At 42.3% G+C, this 21,336-nt stretch overlaps 1 protein-coding gene across 1 annotated transcript in view; it reads right to left on the bottom strand.

The window, feature by feature from the left end:
* CCDC92B (coiled-coil domain containing 92B) overlaps nucleotides 1-351 on the bottom strand; it is a 121,240-nt gene extending 120,889 nt beyond the window's left edge. The window contains exon 1 of the mRNA XM_069761276.1: nucleotides 9-351. The gene's annotated coding sequence lies outside the window, so the exon portion shown is untranslated. The remainder of the gene's footprint in view (nucleotides 1-8) is intronic.
* Between the last annotated feature and the right edge of the window lie 20,985 nt (nucleotides 352-21,336).

The following is a 21,336-nucleotide window of genomic DNA, read 5'->3' as shown; positions in this document are numbered from 1 at the left end:
CATCTTACCTGCAGAGAAGGAGGATGTTAGGAGGGGTTTGCTGCAGATTCACCTCATTAGGGCTACATAAGGGCTGAAAATAATCTATAGGCAAGGACAGGGATGATGCACTGGAAGTTCACTGCAGAGGGGAGTAAGGGTAAATCCAATGTAAACATTCCATGGCAGAATATATGCCGCCCATTCTCAGTCCTTGGTGTCTGTGCTATGGGACTGGGTATCCTCCTTTGCGATATGCTGCAGGCCTCCCTCTATGTAACAAGGCATCAGGCCAGGAGGCTGGGCACAGGATAAGGCGTAAACAGAACAACGTGACAGAAGCTGGTGAGCTCAGGCTGGGTCTCTCATCTCAGAAACTGGAGGGGGAGGGAGGCTCAACCTCATCAGCATGATGAAATCATCACCGCCACCTCCCAAAGGATTTGCTCTTAGTGCACAGGATGCTACGAATCATGTCCTTACCCTGCAGAAGAATTGCAAGGCTGTCCCCTCTCTTTAATCTTTTAAATATACCTCTCTCCTATCAATGGGTGCAGGGTTGACAGTTACTCATGCCTCAAGGGATTGGTATGATAATGTATGACCTCTATAGTTCTTATTAAGCCCAATGGTAAAAGGAAACGTCAAGTCAAGGCACTTGGTGGTGTTTATTGGTGCATGTATAAGGTATGTCGGGAAGCATTGAGCGGCCCTTTACTCTAAGGATCGATTGGGATCCTAAAAGTCAGGTAAAGATTTGCCATCACTTAGTAATTATTTGAATTGTTGCATACAACGTTTTAATATAGCGGTGCGTCAACTCACAATATGATCGACTTTTAGAATACCAAGTTGAAAACATTGTAACTTTAGACGATGTTCTGAAAAACTAGTAATTGGTTCCAAAACGTAAACCCAAAATGAAATAAAATAATGATTGAAGAAAAATAAGTATAAAACAATTTATTAAATCAAGTCATAGAGAGATACTGAAAACTGTACATCATGTTCTATATTTAGGAAATGAGCTTCTGTAGGATCTTCTATAGGAGACATAGTGTTCCCGAAAGATGAAGGTGCTGCCCCCTCCTTGTATGGGTAAAGAATAGTACAGGACAGATCATACCACACTGTACTCTAAATAGATGCCAATAGACAACCAGTGCATGCGCCTCAGTAATACAGTGGGTTATCGGTAAAATGTCCATGCTGATCGAGATCTTCAGCAAATCACAGGTGCCATGATCCAGGAGCAAAGGGTCAGGCATGTTGAAGTCCAACAACTGTGTTTTCCACTCCATGTCTGCAGAGCTGCCCTCATTGGGTTATTGGTTAATACTAACAAATTGGTTATCAGCCCTGATATTTATCTAATGTGCATTGTCAGCTTAATATCTTAAGGTTCCCATACACATTACTCAAACTACCAATTTTGGTTGTACAGGTGCCACACTATTCCTAGATATGAGAAGATATTTGGGTAAAGAGGGGTTGAACATGTTGAATTTCAATATGCCTCATTGTTGGTTTGCACAGGAGGTAAGTATGAGACAAGTATGTGTATGGGGAAGACCCACACACTCATTGAGAGTGTATTAGGGAGAGTCACATGGCCGTATAACTTGGACGAGGTTCGCAAAGTAATGCTTGGACTGGCTGTTGGCTATCCCGACCGAATTGTGACAGCTGCATAGAAACACATGCGGTCATGGTCGGGACGGGAGAGCCAGTCAGAGCATTGCATTGTGATCCTCAGCTGAGTTATATGGCCGTGTGACTCTCACCAAAAGGTGACCATATACTTTCAATAAGTGTTTGCATCTTTCCCATACACATACTTGGCTCCTTTCTGTGAGGACAGTTTTTTGTTCCCTGTTGGGAGAGGCTGACTGCAGTGTTCCATGAGATTACTGCCCAGATAGGGTCACTTCTTTCATGATCACTGTTTCTCCAGTTCCAGTAATCTCCAATAATATTTACCTTCTAATTGATTTGAGCAGCTCCATATTTATTGATCCTGTAATAAAAGGCTTTTTACAATGACCGGTACAGCAGCGATCAGTGCAACAGTTTCCTTCATGTTTTAATCAGTAGTCTGGACCAGAGAGCAGATCATGGGCAGCTGCAGCCTGCCTCTGCATTGGCCTATGTATAATACATGAGTGTTGTGGATACTTGTGTGAACAGCTGAGGAAACTCCATCAACCACAGTAGCAAATACATAATGGTTGTGCTGTAGTGATATTATGTGTTTATATCAGAGCCCCAAATATATTTTTATGATGACCAGGGAGTGTACTGGAATTATGCAGCATTCTTCTCTTTTGTCTTCCTCCTTTTCTTCGGTAAGGCACTCATCTGATTGTAAGTACCTGCAGTATCAGCCGTGTACCTGGCGCTGCCCCAGCTGCTCAGTTGCCTGGTGATGTTTTATATATAGTCCAACGCTTTTCTGAAAACTGCTTCAGCAAACCAAAATGACTTTCAATTCATGCGCAGCCATTTCACAATGCAAAAATGTTCCTCCATGTATCGTGATTCAACGTGAACAAACGTGACTGATGGAAATCAAAGGAGATCCCATTCTGGCCACTGCATGGTGTTCAGGTATTATATTATTATTCTGTATTATTTGGTATAAATATTCCTTATAATGGGCGCTATGCAACACTATATATTGCTATATAATATATACAGTGCCTTGCGAAAGTATTCGGCCCCCTTGAACTTTTCAACCTTTTCCCACATATCATGTTTCAAACATAAAGATACCAAATGTAAATTTTTGGCGAAGAATCAACAACAAATGGAACACAATTTTGAAGTTGAACAAAATGTATTGGTTATTTTAAATTTTTGTGGAAATTCAAAAACTGAAAAGTGGGGCGTGCAATATTATCCGGCCCCTTTTCTTTCAGTGCAGCAAACTCACTTCAGAAGTTCATTGTGGATCTCTGAATGATCCAAAGTTATCCTAAATGCCTAATGATGATAAATATAATCCACCTGTGTGTAATCAAGTCTCCGTATAAATGCACCTGCTCTGTGATAGTCTCAGGGTTCTGTTTGAAGCACAGAGAGCATCATGAAGACCAAGGAACACAACAGGCAGGTCCGTGATACTGTTGTGGAGAAGTTTAAAACTGGATTTATAATACAAAATGATTTCCAAAACTTTAAACATCCCAAGGAGCTCTGTGCAAGGGATCATATTGAAATGGAAGGAGTATCATACCACTGCAAATCTACCAAGACCCGGCCGTCCCTCTAAACTTTCATCTCAAACCAGGAGAAGACTGATCAAAGATGCAGCCAAAAGGCCCATGATCACTCTGGATGAACTGCAGAGATCTACAGCTGAGGTGGGACAGTCTGTCCATAGGACAACAATCAGTCGTATACTGCACAAAACTGGCCTTTATGGAAGAGTGGCAAGAAGAAAGCCATTTCTCAAAGATATCCATAAAAAGTGTCTTTTAAAGTTTGCAACAAGCCACCTGGGAGACACACCAAACATGTGGAAGAAGGTTCTCTGGTCAGATGAAACCAAAATCGAACTTTTTGGCAACAGTGTCAAACGATATGTTTGGCGTAAAGGCAACACAGCTCATCACCCTGAACACACCATCCCCACTGTTAAACATGGTGGTGGCAGCATCATGGTTTGGGCCTGCTTTTCTTCAGCAGGGACAATGAAGATGCTTAAAATTGATGGGAAGATGGATGGAGCCAAATACAGGACCATTCTTGAAGAAAACCTGTTGAAGTCTACAAAAGACCTGAGACTGTGACGGAGATTTGTCTTCCAACAAGACAATGATCCCAAGCATGACGCAAAATCTACAATGGAATGGTTCACAAATAAACATGTCCAGGTGTTAGAATGGCCAAGTCAAAGTCCGAACCTCAATCCAATCGAGAATCTGCAGAATGAGATGAAAACTGCTGTTCACAAACGATCTCCATCAAACCTCACTGAGCTCGAGCTGTTTGCCAAGGAAGACTGGGCAAGAATTTCAGTCTCTCGATGTACAAAACTGATAGAGACATACCCCAAGAGACTTGCAGCTGTAATCGCAGAAAAAGGTGGCACAGCAATGTATTAAGTTAAAGGGGCTGAATAATATTGCACGCCCCACTTTTCAGTTTTTGATTTTCCACAAAAATTTAAAATAACCAATAAATTTAGTTCAACTGCACAATTGTGTTCCACTTGTTGCTGATTCTTCACCAAAAATTTACATTTAGTATCTTTATGTTTGAAGCATGATATGTGGGAAAAGGTTGAAATGTTCCAGGGAGCCAAATACTTTCGCAAGGCACTGTAAGTCCTTTAAAATGCATTTAGAAATGCATCACTAATTCTTTAGATCAGAAGTACATTATCCACAACAGCAGTTCTAGAAGTTGTCCTAGGGCTATCCCAGAATAGCAATAATGCACAATTAAATGGGTTGTTTCATTTTATTAAATTGGTAAAATTGCAAAGAGTTTGAAAATATAATCAAACTTACAAATAACTTTTAATTAAAAATCCTCTCCATTTTCAAGAACAGAAGGATTTTTCATTCTATAGTTTACAGTTAGTTGCCGTAGTTACTTAGGCGAGGAGTTCGCGCTCGTAAGCTGTTTGTCAAGCAGCTTGCAAGCGCTACTTTGAAGCTTGCAAAGGTTGCTGGACATGACCAGATTCAATTCCCTTGGATGCCTTCGATACTCTATAGCAGTGCAAGTGTTACTGGAGGCAGTGTGGGCAGTTGCTTAACCCCTTAATCCCAGGAGCTTTTTTTCTGTTTTGTGTTTTCTTTTTTCGCTCCCCTTCTTCCCAGAGCAATAACTTTTTTATTTTTCCGTCAATATGGCCATGTGAGGGCTTGTTTTTTGTGGGACGAGTTGAACTTTTGAACGATACCATTGGTTTTACCATGTCATGTACTAGAAAACGGGAAAAAAATTCCAAGTGCGGTGAAATTTAAAAAAATGTGCAATCCCACATTTGTTTTTTGTTTGGCTTTTTTGCTAGGTTCACTAAATGCTAAAACTGACCTGCCATTATGATTCACCAGGTCATTAAGAGTTCATAGACACCAAACATGTCTAGTTTCTTTCTTATCTAAGCAGAGAAAAATTCCAAATTTTGTTGAAAAGAAAAATTATGTCATTTTCCGATATCCGTAGAGTCTCCATTTTTCATGATCTCGGGTTGGGTGAGGGCCAGAGGCGTAGCTAGGGTTTTGGTACAGGGAGAGCGAAGCTTCTGAGTGGGCCCCTAACCAGGTAACCTTGATTACAACTCAATGACGCCCCCTAATAGTGGAGGAGAACTTCAGCAGATGACCGCGCTGTTACTGAAGATAATCTCTATATAACGACCAACATGGATATTACCGCCATATGGTCAGTGGTAGATACCAGCCCTACAGAGCATATAAGAGATCACAGCACAGTTATACATAATGACTTACCATTGACGTTCTTTATGATGGAATCGTCACTTTTCCCATCTTTTCCGTTTGGCCCAGACCGACATGACAAATTCTTCCAGATACAACTCGTCTGCAGAGAAAAGAACAAAGACACATTTCACTTCTCACATTCCAGCCATCACCATCTATTCCCAACCTGCACAAACCACTCATCCTGCTGATACCCCAATACTGAGCCGCTGCTGCAGTATGTGTCCCTATTACTGCACCTGATATCCCAATACTGAGCCGCTGCTGCCATATGTGTCCCTATTACTGCACCTGATATCCCAATACTGAGCCGCTGCTGCCGTATGTGTCCCTATTACTGCACCTAATACCCCAATACTGAGCCGCTGTTGCCGTATGTGACCCCATTACTACACCTGATACCCCGATACTGAGCCGCTGCTGCCGTATGTGTCCCTATTACTGCACCTGATATCCCAATACTGAGCCGCTGCTGCCGTATGTGACCCTATTACTGCACCTACTCTGTGGTTCTCTGTGCCCTCTAAATTCGAAAGCACCCCTCTATAATACAGTACTGCCAGGTGCAAGTGCCCTAGAAAACAGAGCCCACATTTTGCCCCCTAGAAAGTAATAATGCCCTCTGTGTGCCCCTTTGATAGTCACATTACAATAAGTGCCCACTTTACATTTAATAATGTCCCGAGTCTCCCCCCTGTACAGCTACCCTATACACAGTATAATGCCCCCTAACTGTATAGTACCACCCACACAGTATACTGACCCCTTAGTAGCCTTCAAACTGTTTGATGGCTCCAACACTGTAATCCCCACACTGTACGATGGCCCCATAAATAACCTCCATCTATATATATAATTGTCTAAGGGTTTTTCCGTCTGTCTGTCTTTCTGTCTGTCTGTCCAGGAAATCCCGCGTCTCTGATTGGTCGAGGCCAACAGGCCTCGACCAATCAGCAACGGGCACAGCGACGATGATGTCATAAAGGACGTAGAAATCCCACGTTTCTGATTCAGCGACGGGCACAGTATCGACGTAGATGTCATAATGGTTGCCATGGCAACGATGATGTCATAAAGGTTGCCTCGACCAATCAGCGACGGGCACAGTCTGCCGCGAATTCTGGAATCATCATTGTCCATATACTACGGGGACATGCATATACTAGAATACCCGATGCGTTAGAATCCGGCCACAATCTAGTATAGTATAATGTGCCAGATTGTCCTCAATATAGCACAAGGCAGCACCCCTATAGGCAGACCCTGTATTTAAAGCAGCACCCCCCATAGGCAGACCCTGTAGTATAAGGCAGCACCCCCCCATAGGCAGATCCTGTAGAATAAGGCAGCACCCCCCATAGGCAGATCCTGTAGAATAAGGCAGCACTCCCCCTATAGGCAGATCCTGTATATAAGGCAGCACTCCCCCCATAGGCAGATCCTTTATGTAAGGCAGCACTCCCTTCTTATAGGCAGGTACTGTAGAATAAGGCAGCACTCCCCCCATAGGCAGATACTGTAGAATAAGGCAGCACTCCCCTCCATAGGCAGATACTGTAGAATAAGGAAGCATTCCCCCATAGGCAGATACTGTAGAATAAGGCAGCACTGCCCCCCATAGGAAGATACTGTAGAATAAGGCAGCACTCCCCCAAAGGCAGATACTGTAGAATAAGGCAGCACTCCCCCCATAGATAGATACTGTATATAAGGCAGTACTCCCCCCTTATAGGCAGATCCTGGAAAATAAGGCAGCACTCCCCCTATAGGCAGATCCTGTATATAAGGCAGCACTCCCCCCATAAGCAGATACTGTAGAATAAGGCAGCACTCCCCCCATAGGCAGATACTGTATATAAGGCAGCACTCCCCTTATAGGCAGATCCTGTAGAATAAGGCAGCACTCCCCTTATAGGCAGATCCTGTATATAAGGCAGCACTCCCCCCTTTATAGGCAGATACTGTATATAAGGCAGCACTCCCCCCTTATAGGCAGATCCTGTATATAGGGCAGCACTCCCCCCTATAGGTAGATACCTAAGGCAGCCCCCATAAAAAAACACAGTAAATAAATACTCACCTCTCTTCCTCCTTGTTCCATCGGTACTTACTGCTCCTGCTCATCTGACAGGGGGCGCTGGGTGGTGACATCATCGCGCCCGCTGTCAGACGGTGTGGGGGATGATGGGAGGAACACAGCGCTCCTTCCCTCATCACTGTGGTGAGCTGTATTGGCTAGATGCCGATACAGCTCACCATGCAATGAAGGCGGGGGGCCCACTGCTGGCACCGGCCCCCCCCGCCTGCTCAAGGGCTCCATAGCAGCAGAGCAGAAAGATCGATTCTCCCCGCTCTGCTGCAGAATGTAACTCTATTGGCGCGCTGCCAGGTGGGCCCCCTCAGAGCGCGGGACCCTGGGCGACCGCCCCCTCTGCCCCCCGGTAGCTACGCTACTGGTGAGGGCTTATTTTTTGTGTGCCAAGCTACTGTTTTAATGATACCATTTTGGTGCAAATACAATGTTTTGATCACCCGCTATTGCATTTTAATGCAATGTTGCAGCGACCAAAAAAACGTAAGTCTGGCTTTTTTATTTTTTTCTCGCTATGCCAAAAATATTTTTTTTTCAGCGTGCTTCAATAGCCTCCATAGGAGACTAGAAGCTGCCACAACCCGATCGCCTCTATATAGCAGATTTACTCACTTGCTATGAGCACCGACCACTGGGTGGCACTCACAGAAAGCCGGCACTGACAACCATAGAGGTCTCCAGGAGACCTCTGGTTGTCATGCCATCACACCGGTGATCCTCGATCACCGTGCCGGGGGTCACCAGTGTGCGTATTTTCAGCACGATTGCAGAAAGCGATCGTTAAATGCCATGGTCAGCATTTTACAGTGGCATTTAAGGGGTTAACAGCCGCGGGTGGATTGCAATTCCACCCACGGCTATTGTGAGCACATGTCAGCTGTTCAAAACAGCTGATATGTGCCCAGAAAGATGTGGGTTCACCGCCGGAGCCCACATCAAAGGGAGGGAGTTCGATTTTGTTGCATAACAATCTGTTTTAAGTATTTTTGTAATCCAAATTGTGTGTGACGCATCAGCACTAAATAGTCTAAGTTGATGAAAAGAAAAAGATATAGGCATAAATTAAATTTATGTGATCAATTAACTAAAAATTTTCACTGATAATGGATTGCCATCAAATTTATTATCATCAAATGGAAAGAACAAGGTACCACAACAAACCTGCCAAGAGAGGGCCTCACACGAAAACTCTCAGCTCGGGCCAGGAGGGCATTGATCAAAAAGGCAGCACAGAGACCAAAGGTAACCTTGAAGGAGCTACAGAATTCCCAAGCAGAGACTGGAGTATCTGCCCATATGACCACAATAAGCTGTATGCTCCATGGAGGTGGAATTGGTGGAAGAGTGGACAGAAAAATGCATTTACTTACGCACAAAAATTGTAAGCCTCATTTTGGGTTTGCAAAAAGACGTGGGAGACTCCCCAGAGGTATTGAACTTTTTGTCCACCCAGGTAAATCCGATGTCTTGCTCCAAACACAGCTCATCACCCCAAGAACACCATCCCCACAATGAAACATGGTGGTGGCAGCATCATGCTGTGGGGATGTTTTTCAGAACCAGGGATAGGGGAAATGGTTCAAGTCAAAGGGAAGATGGATGGTGCAAAATACAGGAATATTTTCAGTCTGTCAGTGATTTGAGACTGGGACGAAGGTTCACCTTCCAACCAGACAATGATCCAAAGCATAGTGCTAAAGCAACACTCGAGTGGTTTAAGGGGAGATGTGTAAATGTTTTGGAGTGGCCTAGTCAAAGTCCAGACTCACTTGAGAGTCTGTAGTCAGACTTGAAGATTGCTGTTCACAAGAGGAAACCAGCTAACTTAAAGGAGCTGGAGAAGTTTTGCCTAGAGGAATGAGCAAAAATCCCAGTGGCAAGATGTGGAAAGCTAGTAGAGACTTGCTGCTTTAATTTCTGCAAAAGGAGGCTCCACAAAGTACTGACTTGGGGGAGGGGGGGGGGGGGGTGAATAATTACACTGAAGTTTTCAGTTATTTTTTCCTATTTGATGCTTGCATTACAATTAAAAGAAAAACAAATGTTCACATGTGTAGGCATTTTCTTTACATGAACCGGTACAAACTCTAAAAAAATAGTAAAACTTCAGATTGTGATGTAGCAAAACACAAAAAATAGGAAGTGGTGAATACTTTTGCAAGACACTGCGTGTCAATAGATGACATCTATAATACTGGTAGTGCAGATGAGCCATTTGTTGGTGTAAATATATTGGCAATAACTCCATGAAAAAGCAAAACACTTATTCATTGGGCGATTGGATCATTTATGCAGAAACAAAAATGATAATTCCAAGGAGCACAATTCCAATTGTAAACAACCTGCATATATTAATAAACAGATATCTTAGACCTAATGAGGCTGGTGTACCTATTTCAATACCTCATGTCAGAATAAATGAACAATCCTCTTTAAAAGATTTTAGAGAGAACTTGTCATCAGAAGGTATTAAATTGAATCTGTCACCAATTTTTTACTATGTAATCTCTGAGCACCATCGTGTAGTAGAAGAGACCCTGATTACAGTGTAGCATCACTTCCTAGGCTGTGTTTTGCTGTTTCAATACCATCAGCATTTTATCAGCAGATTATTATCACAGCATGACATCTGTCCTAGTGCAGCCTAGTCCAGCCATGCCTTCAGCAGCACTCTGACGCTATACATTGTATACAGAGATCAGCTAGTCAGTGGTGTGGGCAGAGTTACAACATTTGAGCTCTGCTAAATCTTCAACTCAGAAAATTGTTATTGTATCATAACTATTACACCCAGTAAATTAAGTTATACATTTCTGGACTCAGTGTATCTGTCCCTACCTCATGCAGCTGTCAGATTACATTGCAAAAACTGCTGACAAATTCCATGTAGGGTGCTTTTTTTAACCTCCTAATACCCATCTTTAGTGATGCCTGTGGTAGCCTTTAAAGCTAAATCAAATTGTGTAAAACTAAGTTTAATTGTTCATGCTTTCACCGTCTGCTGTCACTATGCTAGTCTAGGACCACTGTCAATCAATGCCACTGTGCAGTGGAAGCATGTTGGTAACTGTTGTGTGTGGGAAGAGAAGGGAGAAGAAGAAGAAGGACAGCTTCTTCTCTGCCTCTACATAACAGAAATCATTAGATTATTATGAGGCTCAATAGTGCAAAAAGTCAAATTTCACGATTCTATATTCCTATTCTTCATCTGGACTTGAGCTTTCATCCCACTTCCTTGTAAATGTGCATTGTGGGATTAGTGCTCCTGCTCCTGCAATGTAATAGGAGCAGGTCCTGTGCTCGGATGTCAGAGACAGCTGGTGGCCACGAACCGAAGACAGAAACAGTTTTCAACACTTCTCAATGAGCCACCGCTGATCTTATTTTAGAGAAAAAAGGCAGGTGTGTAAGGGTCTGTTTGGGATTGTCAGCTCCAAAAGGCTACCTTGACCTACTTTGAGTAAACCACTCAATTAAGCAGGTCCCAGAGGTGCCCTGGCCTCTATCATTTGACCTTTGTACTGAGATCTGGACTTACATCAGGGTCACCGGGGTTGCCACACTTTCAGTACATTGGCCAGGCACCTTCATAATCTTAAAAACCTGCAGATTAACCCTAAATCTGAAGGTTAATAGTGTTATCGGACATGACAAATCCCCTTTAGGATTTTCTCACATCAGCATATATAAAAGTGCACCAATGTTCATCCTGAAAAGATAGATAATAGATAGATGTCCTGTAGATATATAATTTCACAAGTCTCCTTCATATAATAGACTTGCATCCTTTAGTTCCTTTCATGTGGACTATATTGTACATCATTTTAGGCTTGTTTAACCTAATAAATGAATAACTAAACATCATAGGGTCCCCCCTTATTTTTGATAGCCAGCAAAGGTACAGAAGACAGCTGTGAGCTGATGTGATCAAAAATACAAGCTCGCAGACGCCCTAGAAGTGGCATATCACATTAGATGTGCCAATTTGAACGCTTTGCCTGGCTCTTCCCGATTGCCCTAGTGTGGTGGCAATCGGGAAATTGGTAGTTGGGGTTGATGTTAGCTGTTATTGTCAAAAAACACAGCTGACTTCAAGCTCTGGTGTTATTAATGGAGAGGTATCTATCAGACATCCCCATTACTAGCCCAGTTATCCCCCAAAAAAACACACACAAAAAATACTTTATTTGAAAAAGCACTCCCCGACAATTTCCCCAGGTCCCCAATTTATTAAAAGAAAAAAAAGCCATGCAGGTCTGCCATAGTCCTGGGAATCCATCATAGTCTTGGGAAGGGAATCCACCAAAGTCCACAAATGGAAACCTGAAAATCCTAAAAAAAAAAGAAAAATAAAGACAAGACAATGTCCCTCATTCACCAATTTGTTAGAAAACCAAAAAGTTCCCACACAGGTCCAACGTAGTCCTTGGTGTTCCCCCTGATGATTCTTGAATCTGATGTCCAAAGGCTATGAAGGAATTCCACGTCCCACTGCTCTCTCCGAGAGCCGGCAGCTCTGAACAGTGGTGATGTCAGTAACTATACCGCTCACCAGGGTCGCATAGTTACGCTGGCCTCTGTGAGACCCAGTGACTTTGATGAGTGGTATAGTAACTGATATCACTGCTTTTCAGAGCTGCAGGGTCTCGTGGACTTAAGTGTGACTCGAATTCGCTGCTGCTACAGCCTATGGAGCTTTGTTCACCATAGCCTTTGGACGTCAGATGCCTTTGGACTTCTGGGGTGGCTGCAGGCTGGGAAAGGCCCAATAACCAGGGGCAATCCCAGCCTGATCATTTGAGCTCACAGTTGTCTGCTTTACCCTTGCTGGTCATTAAAAAATGGGGACCCCACGTCATATTTTAAATTTATTTATTAGGTTAAACAAAGCTAAACACAGAAGGAGGAGGAGCACAAGGTCTCTAAAGGCCTCTAACATCCACCTGTGTGATGTTGTCATAGACCTGTGAAGCTCTAGTGAATTCCATGCTGAAGAACGTTAAAGCAGTGCTTGAAAATAATGGTGGCCACACAAAATTTTGATACTTTGGGCACAATCTGACCATTTTCAGTTTGTTGCCAGCAGCTTAGACATTAATGGCTGTGTGTTGGGATATTTAGAGGACACACCAAATGTACACTGCTATAGGAGCGTTACACTGACTACTTTACATTGCAGAAAAGTGTCATATCTTCAGTGTTGTCCCATGAAAAGGTATAATAAAATGTTTACAAAAATATGAGGGGAGTACTCACTTTTGTGATACACTGTATCTATCCTATCTAGCTCTTCTGAGGGTTCTAGCTGTGAATCTACTGTACTTGGTTGTTGAAATGTTGTGGTTCCTTTGGGATGTATGAGTAAAAATTGGATGGCATATGCATGGTACGTGTGCTGTCCAATTTTTTTATAGCAACCAATAACTTTTATTGGTGAGTCTTGTCTAATATTGGCAGCCATGGGCAGCATGCTGCAAATTTTTACTCAGCCCAATTCCAGCTGAGGAAAAACTCACAGATGAGCACTGACTCATTGTATAACATTGGTCAGAGTGCAATGCAATTTTTTTCTCGCAATGTACTTGTACGATTTATAGGCTGATGTGAGCAAATCCTTGAGGGAATATAGTTAGGGGAACAGATTATAAACTTGCTACTATGTAGCTCCTCAACATAATAGTTTGATTTGTTCCATAGTTTTAGCTTTAAAGGGGTACTCCGGGTAGATAAAAAAATTATCCTAATGTGCATACCTTCATAAACTATTAGGCTAACATGAATAGTGATGTTTTCCATCCTCACAGTAGCTGTAATTCTGTGATGCTGGAGCTGCTCTTTGGTTCTCCACATCGGAGGGGCATGGTGTGCTCCCGGCTGCTAGCAGTAGCCAGCCCCATGTTACCATCTGTTTGTATTCAGTCCGATATCAAGGGGTGTGGTGGGGCATGGATTGCTCCCCTTTGCTAGCAGCAGCCAGCCCCCTGATAATTTGTCCTTCCCTGCAATCCTAGATCATGAAGCAGACCAAGCCCTCTGATCTAGAAATGAAGCAAGCAGATATTATGAGGTAACTGGCAGCTGCTAGCAGTCAAGAACATGCCATGCCCCACCCTGTCCCCTGATATCGGACACAATACAAGCAGATGGTAACAGGGGGCTGGCAGTAACTATCAGTTAGCAGTACTCATGAGCTGTGTTGTCACGTAATTGCAAGGGACAATGGGCACCTACTCATCCCTGTACCCCTGGTTACGCCTGATGGAATAGATGTTGGGATCTTTTACCTTTCTATGCTCCTATATAAGATCTTCTCTGTTCCCTCCCCCACCCAGGGAGGTATGGGAGAGAAGTGTATAGGATAACACAAACCAGACAGACAGGGGTAAACAGACAGGGATAAAAGAAAACTACAGTCATACAAATACACTCACAAAGTAACTGAGTGGGAATCAGGAGAGTAATAGGAGGGACAAACCAAATGGGTAGAGGATAGGGAGATAAATACACAAATCAACTCCATGCAGAAATCTCTTGAAAAACATTCCAATCTCCTACTCCAAACACTGTACTTCTACTTCAACTCCATACCAGGAAGTGGTAAACTATCACTGGCAACTCCCAAGTGCAAACGGTGAACATACAGTGCCTACAAGTAGTATTCAACCCCCTGCAGATTTAGCAGGTTTAATAAGATAAAAAAACAAAACACCTATATACATGTCCTATATAAGGGCCATAATACTAGATAATAAACACCTACAAAAAAATGGCAACACCAAAAAGAACCATATCATAAAAGGATATAACTTTATTGAACATAAAATAAATACAAAATATATAAAATACAAAGATATACTGCAGGTGAGGATCACACAAACAAGAAGGAAGAGGTAGACAACGCCTGGATAAACGTCTATGTATAAACCACAGCTGACCTGTCACATAATAAATCCAAAAACAGATTTGGAACAAAGTAAGGAGACCTTAATGTCTAATATGCCTATATACGTATGGAAAGCTACAACCAAAAACGTACACCAGTAAAGGCCGACAAAGGTCCTATGAATAGTATAAAATAGCATATAACTAGTGACAACAACGTTACATTATGTACATATATTTACCAGATCAGGTGTAGGATAACCAGGCGTCCACCACACCCGACGCGCGTTTCGCACTGAAATGCTTCGTCCCGTCCGTTTTTTTGTAGAGGTTTAATAAGATGCAAATAAGTTAGAGCCTTCAAACTTCAAACAAGAGCAGGATTTATTAACAGATGCATAAATCTTACAAACCAAAAAGTTTTGTTGCTCAGTTAAATTTTTATAAATTTTAAACATAAAAGTGTGGGTCAATTATTATTCAACCCCTAGGTTTAATATTTTGTGGAATAACCTTTGTTTGCAATTACAGCTAATAATCGTCTTTTATAAGACCTGATCAGGCCGGCACAGGTCTCTGGAGTTATCTTGGCCCACTCCTCCATGCAGATCTTCTCCAAGTTATCTAGGTTCTTTGGGTGTCTCATGTGGACTTTAATCTTGAGCTCCTTCCACAAGTTTTCAATTGGGTTAAGGTCAGGAGACTGACTAGGCCACTGCAACACCTTGATTTTTTGCCTCTTGAACCAGGCCTTGGTTTTCTTGGCTGTGTGCTTTGGGTCGTTGTCTTGTTGGAAGATGAAATGACGACTCATCTTAAGATCCTTGATGGAGGAGCGGAGGTTCTTGGCCAAAATCTCCAGGTAGGCCGTGCTATCCATCTTCCCATGGATGCAGACCAGATGGCCAGGCCCCTTGGCTGAGAAACAGCCCCACAGCATGATGCTGCCACCACCATGCTTGACTGTAGGGATGGTATTCTTGGGGTCGTATGCAGTGCCATCCAGTCTCCAAACGTCACGTGTGTGGTTGGCACCAAAGATCTCGATCTTGGTCTCATCAGACCAGAGAACCTTGAACCAGTCAGTCTCAGAGTCCTCCAAGTGATCATAAGCAAACTGTAGACGAGCCTTGACATGACGCTTTGAAAGTAAAGGTACCTTACAGGCTCGTCTGGAACAGAGACCATTGCGGTGGAGTACGTTACTTATGGTATTGACTGAAACCAATGTCCCCACTGCCATGAGATCTTCCCGGAGCTCCTTCCTTGTTGTCATTGGGTTAGCCTTGACTCTTCAGACAAGCCTAGCCTCGGCACGGGAGGAAACTTTCAAAGGCTGTCCAGGCCGTGGAAGGCTAACAGTAGTTCCATAAGCCTTCCACTTCCGGATGATGCTCCTAACAGTGGAGACAGGTAGGCCCAACTCCTTGGAAAGGGTTTTGTACCCCTTGCCAGCCTTGTGACCCTCCACGATCTTGTCTCTGATGGCCTTGGAATGCTCCTTTGTCTTTCCCATGTTGACCATGTATGAGTGCTGTTCACAAGTTTGGGGAGGGTCTTAAATAGTCAGAAAAGGCTGGAAAAAGAGATAATTAATCCAAACATGTGAAGCTCATTGTTCTTTGTGCCTGAACTACTTCTTAATACTTTAGGGGAACCAAACAGAATTCTGGTGGGTTGAGGGGTTGAATAATAAATGACCCTCTGAAAAGACTTTTCACAATTTTTAAAAAAAAATAAACAAAGAAATAACATTCTTTTTTGCTGCAGCGCATTTCACACTTCCAGGCTGATCTACAGTCCAAATGTCACAATGCCAAGTTAATTCCAAATGTGTAAACCTGCTAAATCTGCAGGGGGTTGAATACTACTTGTAGGCACTGTATATACCAGAGAACACAGACTAGCTGAGACAATTCAGGATAAAGAGTTCCAGGAGATAAACCGAACTGATTAACCATTGCAATAACAGAGAAAGGAAAACCTGCACTGCTAATAGGAGGGTGAAGCAGTTCTAACCAGTGCAGGGGTTCATGTAACCAGGTGCTGCGATCTTCTGGCCTCTCTCTATCATGGTATCCCCGTAACAGGTGTGCTTCTAAACCATTGATAAGATGTTTACTTCAAATCTTATGACTCTGTAAAAAGGTAATAGTAAAGGCAAAAAATGGTAAAGTAATAGTAAATTGTCATCAATAAAAATTTTTTTTCAACAATTGAAATAATGTAAAGTATTATTGTTTTATTTTTTAAAAAATACTTTTTTTTATACTAGTATTAAGATTGAAAAATAATTGAAAAGTTTTGAACATTTCAACTTTTAAACACTAAGGAGAGCCACTGCCGACATTTGCATTAAAACCCGGTGTACTGTAAGCTCTCATTATGACTGCAGTAAATGTGGTCAGGGTATGCTCACTTGTGTGTTGTCTTCTTCTGGGTGTTCACAAAAGGATAAGGGAGGATAAAGTTTAGTAGAACAATGCAGTTATTTTGTTGGTGACTAAAATTTGATACTGAGATATGGACAGTGTCACCAAGGATGGCTGGCAGCGACGATTCTGTTAGTTGTCGCTGCACTGCTCACTGTTTTTTACAGATATCTGAGTGGAACAGTCATATCCTTGTGGTTGCAATGCTCACAGTAATTACGCTGATCTGCAGTCAGTATCACACATGATAGGATTAGAGACACAGCTCAGCATATTGTAACACACATGATAGGATTAGATACATGGCTATGTGGACCACATCACACATGATAAGAATAGATACCTGGCTATGTGGACTGTTTTACACATGATTGGATTAGATATACAGCTCAGCAAATAATTACTGAGATCAAAACTGAGCCTTCATGCTTTTGCGGCTGCAGCACTCATATCAGTAATTACCAGTGAGCACTCCACATGTCTGGACACCAGCGCTGCCGCGATGATTTTATACAGTGAGGTGTCCTTTCCTCTGGATTAAGTCACCATTGCAGGCTTAGTGTTTGGATCTGATAAACACTCACTGGCTATTACTGTGATCTGAGTGCTACAATGACATGACTGCTCCAATTAGATTACAGTAATTACCAGTAAGCACTCAGTAGGTCTGAGCACCAGAGCCGCAGTGGTGACTTCATCCTGCGGTAAGTACAAATCACTGGATAAATTCACTGCTGCTGCTCCCGTGCCCGGACCTGATTAACACCCACTGGCAATTACTCTGATCTGAGCACTGCAATTACATGATGGCCAACGATGTGTCCGGTTTACAGCTAATGGTGTGATTTTTATCCATTTTTTTCTCACTTGTCATCCAAGTGCAGTCCGTGTGCAATATGTTTTTTTTCACTCAGCAGCTATTAATCATTTACAGGACCATTTACAATTTGCTATGCTACAGAATTGTAATGTATCCAAAAAAAAAATCACATGCTATACTGTAGCTCTGTATGGCATCTGTTTTTTTTTTCTCGCACCCGTCCGATTTCGGAATAAAATCGCAACTTGCTGCAATTTTTCAAATAGATTATGTCAGTGGAAATAAAGGTCATCAGTGCTGCCCCATTGAATAACATTAGTCCGAATATATTTGGATAAAAAATAGGAGAGTACTCATCCGAGCTATACAGTGGTGTAATCGAGCCCAAAGGGTCAGACGCTGACTGCCGTCTCCTAAAAGCATAGAGCTGCCGTATTTGTGATAAATGTCATGTTCTGACACCAGTAAAGAAAAGCAGCAACTCAGTCAAAAAATTATTTAAAAACAAGTACACCATTTAATTTTATACATTTATAAATAAACTTTTTAACATAAAGTCTAAACATTTGAGAGAAAAAAAATTGTGACACTTTCCTTTTAACACAGTGCATGGGGAGAACCTAAATGAAAGATTTAACTAATCTGTTCTGACTAGAGAATTTAAACAATGCCCTGCTTCCCTGTGTGAAGCCGCTCATTGTGAAGAGACATGTAAAAGCATTTTACAATCTATCGGAGCACAACCAATTCGCCTCATTCCAAAAGAATTCTGTGCCGCTTGTTTACTTAAGACTATGTGCCGGCATTTATCGCAGCAGTGCTCTAAGTATTACCATTACAGCTTTGTACCCAATGGTGAATTTATTATTAAACTTTAGATTTGCAATGATTTTAGGTGCATACAGAAAACATCATACTGTATGCCAGGCTTTCTTTTTCTTTTTAAGGACATCATGGTACCAATTTAAGACCATGTTCACATGTGGAGTTTTTGTAGTGTTGGGGTTTGGCTGCATATTTTTCTGCAGAAAATAATCTGCATTTTAAAGTTCCCACAAAAGCTATGCAATTTCAGAAATCTCACACACACATCATTAATTTTCCCGACTGAATTTGAGAACCGCAGGGTTTTTGAAAGCCTGCAGCATTTTTCAATTCCTTCTGCGTTTTTTCACCCTTTGAAAGCATTGAGAACGTGCAAAAACGCGGCAAATAAATTCAGTATAATAGTTATGCTGCTTATTTTGCTGAATAAAACTTAACCGTATTAACATGTACTGTTGACAAATTATACATACAATCCACCGGAAAAACACTGCCAAAAGCACACCTATTTGCTGCTTTTTAAATGTAGAGTTTTTACTGCCAAGAGTGAACATAATAGCTGCAGAAAAAAAAAAAGGCTACAAAAACCGCTACGTGTGAACATAGCCTAATGGTGAGCGAATCAATTCTAAACAAATTAAATTTGTTAAGAATTTATAAAATTTGAGAACTCAAATTTTTGTAAATTCGTTTCATGCACAGCTAGCGATATAATGGACAGTTGGCTACTAATTTCTGGATTAATTATGGCTGTCCATAGTCCTGAAACTGTGATGTTACCTGTTCTGGGTTCATGCACTGTTTAATCTGGACACCAGTCATCAATATCATGTTCTGGACAACCACTTTAATGAATGGATTAATCAAGTAGTGCAATTGTGGAGTCTACAACATATTTGCACATATTGTTTTATCCAGGTTAAAGTATTCTTTGGGTAGATTAGTATTCATTTACTTTTACTCTGAAAAGCTTCAGTAATAGAGATTGTCTACATATAGGTAGAATTCAGTAAAAGGAGGTCTGATATGCCATATGAATGTGAGGAGAGATCGCTCTCCATTGATTTGAATAGAACAGCTGGATGAGTGCACATATTTCTTTTGCACTTCTCTTAGATTTGTGTTACTGGAAATCTGATACAACATTCTGAGCAAATTGTCTTTCAGATCAATGGCTCTTCGGTTATAACGGTGTATCATATTTTCAGAAACTCAAATCTTTCAAAACTGATTTAAGTGCGCTTGCTAAGCAAATTATTCTGGAGCTCCCATAGAAATGAATGGGGAGAGTGTCTATGCACTCTCTTCTTTTTTTACTGTGTACATTGGGGCCCTGCTCTCAAATTAGGTGACCGAAATTGCTATTTTTTTGGATCTCATCAATATTAAAGTGCTGGGGGTCTTACATCCTGCCCTCCTATTGATCAGCTGTTATTAGCTTTGGCATGAACATCCAGTGGACGGAAACATTGATCAGAACTGAGCAGCACGGTTTTATTCAATGTATAGAGGCCACTGCCAAGAACTGTAAATCAGCTCCTATTCCCCTAAATCAGAGAATCATGACTGTCAGAGGCTACCTTGCACAGACTTGGCACAAGCCACTCCATCGGGCAGATTCTAGAGAAACCCCATACACCATTTAACCACAGGGATCTGGTCTTACAACGAGGTCCAATGGATTGCTTCCACGGAAGGTGCTGCTGTCAGGAAGAGCAAACCAGAGTCACAAAGGGTTTTCAAGCAGAGCAAAAGCCAATAGGTGTTGTCAGGGACAAATTCAGAAAGCTACTGGGTAGTCAAATGTCAAGCGAAGGTCAAAGAACAGGACTGCAATGCTGCTGACTGGTAGTAGAGTCAGAGCTTCAGGGGTTTAAATAGCTGAGGGCCCAAAGGAAGGGGTGATCATAATCTAGATTAAAATTATCCAAACAGCTCCCTTATAGAGTAGCAACAAAAGTCCCAAAATAAATAGGACTTGCGCTATGATGCATTGCAAGCAATAAAAGCAGGTTACTGCCAAGCGGCCAAAGCAGAAACGGGGGTGGGGGGTCGCGAATCAGTACAAGGGTTTTAAATAACTGAACTGTAGCACATGGCAGTGGCTAGTAATCAGTCCTTGTAGCTGGGCTGTTCTGCTTTGTTCAATGTTCACTACTGGCAGGTGGAAAAGCTGATAACTGCTGACTGGTGGGGTGGTAGGTGCAGGGGTGTTTCTGGGGGGGGGGGTCAGGCGATGCAGCTGGCAGGGGGATGCTGTAGGGCAGCATAATGCAGCAGTCCGAGGTGTCTCCCTTGGCGTCTGCATTTTGCTGCCCACCAGGACTGGTAGTCGGCCATCCTCTGAGCTGGCTGTCAGCTTGACAGCTAGCTCAGAGAAGGTGCAGAGCACTGGCTCCATCTGAACAATTGTATGAATGTATTTTTGTCTAAATTCTGCAAAATAGATACTTTAATAAAGCCAAGCAAGAATTTTGTACTGGATCATTGGCACTGGATATTTCTTTCTTTTTTTTGCTCCTTTACAACCTTCATGATTGCTGACATACAAATTGTTCTAATCAGACCTTAGTGCCCTGAGTGTCACTCTGTCTGAAGCTTTATAGACTGCGCAAGCGCGACCGAGTTACGCATCCAGGGATAAGGATTGCGGCCCAGGAGATCGCGGTTTGCGTAAGCACTGAATGCATACTGCGATCTCCGGCACAAAAACTTACCGTATATACTCGAGTATAAGCCGAGATTTTCAGCCCATTTTTTTAGGCTGAAAGTGCCCCTCTCGGCTTATACATTTTATAAAAATAATTTTTTTGTTTTTAATGTGTCAGCTAGTGATGAATGAACGTGCTC

Source organism: Ranitomeya imitator, chromosome 3 (genome assembly GCF_032444005.1).
Source record: "Ranitomeya imitator isolate aRanImi1 chromosome 3, aRanImi1.pri, whole genome shotgun sequence".
Taxonomy (NCBI): domain Eukaryota; kingdom Metazoa; phylum Chordata; class Amphibia; order Anura; family Dendrobatidae; genus Ranitomeya; species Ranitomeya imitator.
This window is presented reverse-complemented; position numbering and strand designations above follow the sequence as displayed.